At 27.7% G+C, this 9,604-nt stretch overlaps 1 pseudogene; it reads left to right on the forward strand.

Annotated features, from left to right (window-relative positions):
* The first annotated feature begins 7,884 nt into the window (after positions 1-7,884).
* On the forward strand, positions 7,885-8,507 carry LOC131038407 (chromatin-remodeling ATPase INO80-like; annotated as a pseudogene).
* The last annotated feature ends 1,097 nt before the right edge of the window (positions 8,508-9,604 follow it).

A 9,604-nucleotide genomic window follows, 5' to 3' on the forward strand; every position in this document is an offset into this window, starting at 1 on the left:
ACGTACCTGACAACACTAGCAATAGTACTGGCTATGGGGGCGAAAGGGGGAGGTTCTGACGAAAGTCGTACAGGAGCATGGAGATGGGGGTGGTGCAAATTTTCGCCCCTATAGCCAATGCCACTCTTGATCTGGCCGAGAAAGAAACAGTACATCATTAGTGTAGTAATGACCATACATCAATTTCACAAACACCTCTGAAATATCATCGACATTAATTATATTAGCAATAATGAGAAGCCATCAACCTGACTTGTTTACCTTCTACTAAATGGCTAATTCAAAAATAAACATATTTTGAGACAGAATATATATTGGGATATACTTTTCTTTTAAGGATGATATTGAAATTATTGCTAAGGCAACCGTTTTAGCATATGTTTTCACCTCATTTTTTATTTTATTTTCTTTGATCGATGTGTATAGTCCCTGCTACATCTTGACTCCTACCCTCTCAAATGATTTACATGTATACAAATTGAGAAATATTTCTCTAGAGCCTCTTGTTTTCATCTATTATATCACACGCCCTCCATTAGTTTATACCGGATACTACATTCTTCTCTCCATCCATGTAAAGGGTCTCATCCAAAGCACTGATTTGTCACCTCCATTAACTAAACAGTCCTGATATGAAATCATAGAATAGCAGTAATATTTTTGGGTTCTCTTTTATAAATCTCATCATAGCTTCTATCTTGGGGCAATTATTTCTGTCCATGTTTTAAATTATACGCATTAAATTTTGATTTTTAAATTAAAAATGTTAACTACTCAAAATTGATTGACATTCTTTAAATTTAATATATCCTATTTCTGTAGAATCCTTTATATAAAGCTATCACTATAAATTTCTGGAAATGGCCTCTCTTCTTATGCATTGATGGACGTCTAAAAACTGTTCATACCATGGTAATGATGAAAAAAATGTGCGAGGATTAATAATCTCCTGTTCTTTGTCCTCTGCACGCTTTCCATTACTCTTTAGTACGTATTATTAGTAGTGCTCATGCCCAGCCAAACTCTTTTGCTGCCACTGAACTTTAACATCATTTTCACTAACTTTGGCAAATATAGATTTGACACAAATGTTTTATTTTTTAAATAATTACCACCAGGAAGATGTGACAGACCCTACAAATGCTATTGCAGTTACAAAATAAATTACGTTAGTATGGGAACTTTATAATTGAATCAACTAACATGATAATGGATACTAAACTAACATGTAATAAGATTTGTACATTAAAATGAAGGTGATTCACAGAAAAATGAATTGAGTACTCTACGTGGGCTTAACTCAATTGGCCAACTCAATGCAATGAAACATGGCATATACAGATTTATAATTGGAATGTCTGCTTTGCAACTTGTCTTCATACTTCTGCAAATCTCTACACGGCAGCACCACACGTGTCCTTCTAAATGTTGGTGTATTGCAGTATAAATGGTGTGATTATGTAAGAAGTTGATCAAGTGAGTTAACATATATCTTTAATGGAGATTCATTCTATTGGAATGTTTTCTTTCCATCCATTCCTTCCTCGACTGATGATCTAATTAAAAACAGTAGGTAAGCCTAAGCCTTTTTCCTGTGTTTTCTCTTCGAATAGGCTATTAAAGTAATATATCTTTTCTATTATATCTATATCTATTTATTTCAATAAATATTTGAGTACGAATATGTAAATATGTTGTTTGTTTGTCAGATTATTTCTTATTTAAATAAAGTCATTTGTTTGTGGTGATTTTTTAATATATAAATAAATCGAGAGCATCATTGGTTGAATTAAATTAAGGTGAGGTATGGAATATTTGATCATTGTAGTTATTTTGAATTAATATGTGAGCAGTTTTTTATTCATTATAATTTAATATAATAATAAAATAATAATCTTTAATATTATAGTATTATAATTGCATATTATTATTATATTAATATTAAATTATAAAATATAATAATATATTCTAATTTTTTACTAGTGAATGGCTTAAATGGTCATTCGTCTTATTCATTACAAGGTGTTTTCCCTTTTCTGGTTGTCAATAGTTTGCTTCCTTGTTTCTCAGGGGCATAATTGTTGTATTAGACAAAATGTGGATCTTTTGAAGATGCTTGTAAGACCAAATTTGGTCATTTTTTGTGGGACTATTCTCCAACCCATTATTGGGTTTTTTAAGCTATAGTACATGTTCTAGGGTTGGATATATATATATATATAATTTACATTAGATTTAAATATATTATTAAAAATAGCATTAAATGTATTAAAAAAAAATTATATATTTATTACTAATAATAAAATAATGATATTAAAATAGGGTTAAATATATTTATTGTATTATATTATTTAATATTAATTAAGTTTATCTATTAATTGCATTTGGTAACAGGACGAGTGAGATGTGAGTGTGTCCAGAAAAATAATAAAAAATCAAAACTAAAATCATAAAATATCTATTAAATGGATAAAATTAAATTAAAAAAACTTTAAAGTAATATATAAAAAATAAAATAATTCTTAAATAAATAAATGTCTTTTTCTTAGCATAAATCTCAAGTAAAAGTAAAACATAATTGAAATTTTTAAATAAATATTAAAAATAGAATTCATATGAAAAATAGCAATAATTATAAAAACTAAAAATATTTTTTATATTTAGTGTCTTATTATTGAAAAAACTTTTTATAAAATAACAATAATTATAAAAATTAAAAATATATTTTATATTTAGTGTCTTATTATTGAAAAAAAAATTTAAAATAATTAAATAATTTGATAAAAAATAAATTTAAAATTTAAATGATAATTACATCAAAAATATTTCTTACCAATTTATATTTTTATTTATTTAAACATATTACTATTTACTATTTTATTTATCAAATTACATAATAAGTAATTTTTAAATAACCTTTTCAATTAAAAGAAAGAAAGAAAAAACTAAATTAAAAAGAAGTATAATTAATATAGCTCCTCCATGATTAATATTATTTTTTAATTTGTTTTAATAAAATAATTAATATATTTATTTAAGAAATTAAAATATTTTAATTAAAAAAATAAATAATGTAATAATTTTATTTTTTTTAATCAGTAAGGGGCTATAGTCAAGAGTATTGATATTAATATAAAAAGATACATACTAAGAAATCAAAATATATAATAGCTACCAAAATATTAATATTTTAAATCTTTGTTCTTTTTTTTAATAATATAATTGGATCAAATATTCTAATTAGGATAAATGTATGAGTTAGGTTAGATTAGCTGTATGAATTTGATTGTATTCTCTATTTTGTTGTGGTATCAATGTTTACAAACTAGATTAGTGACCTAGATTTGATAGTTTTATTATCTATTGTATTAGTGTATATGCATAAAAACATACATACATACACATATACTTATACATATAAATATACATGTATGTATGTATATCTATATATTTGTATGCGGGATGATAGAGCGATGGAGACAATAATCAAATCACATGCTACCCTTAGCATAAATCCCCAAGGCACATACTATCCTTAAAATATTTGCATGAAATGTGTAATCAAAACTTAGTTTACCTCTCTTGCTCCCTCACTCTAAACATTTAATTTGAGTTTTTTGTTGAAATTTATTTTATTATAGAAATTCAAATATAATTATTCTCCAATAAATAAAATTTTCATAAGATAAAATGTATAAATTCAACTAATTCTAGTATCTTTTAATTATTATTTCTAATTCTATAAGAAGACATAAATAATTAATATAAAATTCTAACTTAATAAAAATTAATCCTTAAAAGAATAAGAATTAGGAGAATTACAATAAATTAAAAAAAAAATAGAATATTTAATAAAAGAAGATAACATTAAAAGATACTCTTGTGAAAATAAGGGTAATTAAAAAGATTTTAATTCAAAATTTAATTATTTTAAAATAATTAAAATTTCAATAAGACAAATAATTATAATTTAACTTAATTTATTTTTTTAATTATTATTAGTAATTTCATAAAAAAAACATAAATAATTATAATAAATTTTAAACTTAATGAAAATTAATTCTTAAAAGAAATAAAAAAAAATAGAATTAGAATATAGCCAAATTTTTTTTTTTTAATTTTTTCTTTTTTTTTTTATAAACTCACAAAAAATATATATATTATAAAAACTAATATTAAAAGATATTATAATAAAATTAAGATAACAATAAAAGATATATTATTTATTTTATATAGTTCTTTTCCTAATTAATAATATTAAAAATAGTATTTTTAATTTTTAATCATAAAATATTTTTTTTTTAAATTAATATAAATTTAAGCATATGGCTAATTAATTTTTATTTTCTTTTTATTGGTAATAAGGTAATCCTCTTGAAATTTTTGATGTATTGGAAGTTAGAATGTTGATGGTTACAACAACAATGACACAATTAAACCATCACATTATGTCATGAGTGACAAAATTTGAGATGAATAATTTTTTGAAATAACTTAAAACTAGTAGTTTTACATTTAAAAAATCCCTATCTTTATGACACAAAGTCTTCTTGAAATTTATTTTAATTTATTCATTAATTATATTTATTTTCCATTATATACTAAAAAACAATTTTAAAATTATTTTATTTAATTTTTTTAAATAATTTTAATTTAAGAATTAGTCATTCTACAATTAAAAATCTTAAACTAAAAAATTATTATTGCTATATTTTTTAAAGATATATCAATTGTGTTTTTCTAAATGTATATAATCTATTTTAGTATTTTGGAAGAGTTTCCCAATTCATTAATTTGAAATTTCCTACAAAATTTTAAGCTTGAAATAGTCTTTTAAAGATGGATGTGGATTTCCATTGATATGGGTGGGTTCTTTTCTATGTACAGATTTTTCAATGAGTGCCCAAATCCTGATGATAAACAGAGTGTACAACTAAGCAATCAACTACATCTCACCCCACAGTAAATTAAATATTGGTTCGAGAATAGGAGAAAAGGCCATAGTGACAACTGCTTTCTTCACTAGCAACACTTAACAATGCCTCTTTCTTAGCATGTCGAGGACCTCATGGTATGGAACAAATGATCTCTAACATAAAGAATAATCATGAGGAGAATCAACACTTAAGACAGGAGGTACTATAGAATTAGATTTTTGAGTAGTGTAATTTAAAACATAATTGATGAAGAATAATTTGAAGTTATGGTGATAGATGATATAGTGTGACTTGAAACATTGATCTAGATGAAGAATAATTTTTAGTTATGATGATATAGTTTGATTTGAAACGTTGATTTAGATTGATCTCTATTTTTTAGATATTTTAGAACCCTAGATTGGAGCCCAAATGGTAATGATAAGATTGTGGTTTTTTTTTGGAAGACCAGAAAAGGGAGGAGAAAGAAGAAATGGAAGACCTCAGCACATGAGGAAGTTGCAATGGAAAAGAAAAGACACCAATGGGGACTTAATTTCTTACTAGCCCAATCAAAGATGTATGCTCATTTTATGTAGACAAATCAAGGAAATGGAACTTTTTCTTTTAAGGAAAACTTAACAAGGGGAAAGACCCTGAAAGCTACCTTGGATGCTACCAGTAGGCAAAAGAAAATCACCAGCTAATATGATGATCAATGTGAGAGGCTTCAAGAGTCCTTTCATGAGTCTAAGGACTCTAGTGGTAACACGGACCTAGTGAACCCATCTTCAATACCTGAACAAATGGTACTTCTATTGTGCCTAATTTGGTTGATAAAATGGCCAAGTTCTGTCCTAATTTGATAACACTTCTTTACTGGGTTTAGAAATGATAGTTCTAAGGAAAAGAATAAAGCCAAAAAGGTATTATTGAAAGAATTCAAACTTCCATGTATTTATCAAAAATTACCAAATCCTTGTTAATGATGAAGAATGTAGAAATAGTGTTTTGCTTACATAAACTTTTATTTAAAATTACATGGCAGAACAACAAGCATTGCTACATTTTATGATACTTATGCTATTTCTTGTTGAAACAGTTTGTAGTCTTTCCCACATTGTCTGAGGAGAACTATAATTTTGTGTGTATGAAAATAATCTATTTTACAAAACTAAAGATAATCTTAGAATATTTCTGCATAAATTGCATGAGATTGTTGTTAGCTTTTACTATTATTTTTAGTAAATTAATTATAACTTTCAGATACATCCTATATTTTCTAATCTCTAATCAGTTGATCCTTATTCATATAATCTAAAGTTCTTGTTGAAGTTCTATACATTTAGATGGATACTAAATATTAGATGCAGCATTTAATAGTTAGGAGCAATTGAGGAAATTGTTCTCAAAAAGAATTGAGAGACATGCTGAGCGTATAAGTCTACTCAATGAACGTGTCCTTAAGAAACTGCATCATGTACTCGAACCTTTTATGTTGAGGAGACTTAAAAGAAAAAATGTGATTGAAGAATTGCCTGGCAAAACAGAAGTAACAATCAACTGCAAACTGAACATTTTAAAATAGTTCTAGGTAATGATGATGACAGATTTACACAGCAGATTTAAATATTATACACTATATTATTATCGGCATAAAATTATTACATAACATTCCTGAAACTATTTATATGAACAACAACCATGACTTTTATCATTTTAACTTGACAACAAATAGAGCAGCTTTAACAACAGTGCTTAATACATTGATTACATGACATTAAAAATACTGAGATATATAAGAAGAGTTCGCTGCTTTCACAACAAGATAAAACGGAAACAAGCTTATTAAAAACTGTTTCCTTTCCACCGTATGTCCATTGTAGGAAACTTTCTAATGGGAGAATATTGAAGTTCTGATTAAAAAAGACATGCAAACTACTGAAGCACGCTAGTTTCCAACATAAATTGAGTTCTAGACAGTAGGGTTTTTCTCACGCTACGAGGAATAAGGTCTCAATAGCTGAATTACTTTATAGTGATCGTTTGAGGGTTCTTAACCTCATGAACGTTGTTATACAGCTAAGGCCAAGGGAACTAGGGAAGTATGTAGTCATCCTAATCTATTTGAAAGAATTGAAGGACACATTAATGTAGTTTGGGCATATTCAAAACTCTTTTTTGCCACCATATTTTGGTAAATTAGGTGATATATACCAGGTGCTGGAAGTCACAATCCTATATCATACAAGATCCCAAACTGGTTTACTGACAGTGTATTGAAAACCTACCAAAGTCCAGCTCAAGGTCACCTCATTGTTTTCAAGGGACATTGTTAAACAACCTATTGAATATCTTTTCCAATGAGAATATTCATAGATTAGTGCTCCCAGTTAGAAAAAATAAGAGAATGTGTTGTTAGAAGTGCTACATTTGGGTTTTCTGGCATGGTTGATCTCTCTCCAACAAAAATTGCATTTCTAGCCAAAATCTCGCAAGTAGAGAAGTGGCTATTTTCTCTAACGATTGATCAGTATCCAAATGAGATGGAAGAAGGTAATGTAAGAGCTGTAACAAAAATGTTGATGATGCCACCCCGACCTGTTTCCTTCTTAAGAAGAAGTCTTCATGGCCTCTCAAATACATTGATTGTTTCACTAGCCTAGCTTAGTGTTTTTCAGGCAAACATAATTTCAAATGTGAAATGTTTTACTTAAACGGTATTTTGAAGTTTTAATTTATTTAGATAGTTCGTTTAAAATCATACCAATAAAAATTTTAATTTATTTAGATAGAAATCAAATTCTAAAATGTACTATTTAAACTTATCTATGAATCAACGATTTTAACTAATTTTTCTTTGAAATCCTAAGGACACGTGTTGGAGAAGCCTTAAGACAATTCCTATCTGAAGTGACTACAACTCAAGACAATTCTTATCTAGGTGACTACAACTCGGTGACTATTTTCTGACAGAAGATTTTCATATCAGAGAATTGAAGAACTCCATTATCCATGGATGAAAATATTATTGGTGGGCTTCGCTGGCACATCTAAATTCAATTGTCCTACAAAACAAACAATTCTAATCATCTAATTCAAGAAGTAGATTCATAATTGGCTTCCCAATGGCCATTGCTTCAGCTAACTCTCACAGAACACTTGGAAGTTCTCCTCCTTTGCAAAACTTAAAAACTCTAGAAAGATGCAAAATTTAGATGCTTTGCTAAAGAGGCTACGTGTTGACCAAAATGCTTGATATCCTTGAGGACTACAAGAATTACAAAAAGTATAAATATCTTAGGCTAGATGGGACATCAATAGAAACAAACCGCCATGAAATGGACAAGGAATTCCAAACTAAGACGCACATATTTTTATTTTTTTTATTGGGCACAAGAACTGACGGTGGATATTAATCTAACAACTGCAGATATTGTCATATTTAATGAGAGTGATTGGAATCCAACACAAGATAAGGAGGTCACTGTGTATAGACTCATTTGTAAGGGGGCTATTGAAGAAAAAATCTTGTTGAGAGATAGCAAAAATAATACAGTTCAACAGCTTGTCAGTTGGAACAGAAGATAAAAGAGATGAGCAAGGATAAGCTAAAGAAGAGAACCTTAAGCTTTGATAAAGATAGTATAAATGCTCAAATCGAAGGAATGGAAGGAGAAAAAGGTGGCATGGCTAGGAATTGTAAGACACAATGTGAAAAGGGAAAAGATAATGTCGAAAACTATAGCTGAAAGGATACCAGACTTTACAAATAGGAGGTGTTGTCCAGAATCCTTTTAAAATTAAATCCACAGAAATTGTGGAAGAAGCCTGAAGCCTAGAGGTGGGATTGCATGTAGCCTATGAACATCACCATAGCACCTAAAGTTGGTTTTGTTGGTTACACTGCTATAATTGCAAATTTTGGAATCTTTGAATTATTAAAGATTGAATAAATGTGTTTCTCAATCTTTTTGCTTCCTATTAAATAAGAACTACAATTTAAAGCACTAATTGTATAGTAAGATTATAATGTCCTAACATGTATATATTGTATTTTTGTAATTCCTATCTAATTAGAGTTGCAAATTATTAAAAATAAAATTATTTTAAATTATGTAGGAAGTATTTTAAAGTAGTAAAATAAGATTTTTTATAGTTAAATAAAACAATTTTACATTTCAAATTGTGACAATCTTTGGAATATTTTTTAATATTTATAATAAGAATTTTCTTCCACTCAATTAATTTGGTGGGGGTCATACTCATAAAAATATGAGTAAAAAAATCATGAAAAGGGTTTCTCCAAAGTGGAGAACCATACAATGCATCAAATTCATAAATAGGGGTGTGTAATTTTATCTTAGAGGATCCTAAATCTCAAGATAAGAAAAACATTCTAATTCTATATCCACCCATATACTATGGTAATTTTTCTTGTGATTTGTTCCTTTCCATTTATCATGGGAGAACAAAATCATTGAGAACATTCTATTTGACGATTTTTTCTTCTTCCCACATTTAATTGGGATCCAATCATTTGTAATATCCTTACATGATGCTTAAATCCCTAGCTTTGACTACTCTCCTTCAAGGGTGGATTCATGTGGTGCAGTCACAGGAGGGAGGGTCCTCAAAGAGAACAATCTAGACCATGCAGTAGGAGTTAACACAACAAAAGAAACACA

This window comes from Cryptomeria japonica, chromosome 2 (genome assembly GCF_030272615.1).
Source record: "Cryptomeria japonica chromosome 2, Sugi_1.0, whole genome shotgun sequence".
NCBI classification, from domain to species: Eukaryota; Viridiplantae; Streptophyta; class Pinopsida; order Cupressales; family Cupressaceae; genus Cryptomeria; species Cryptomeria japonica.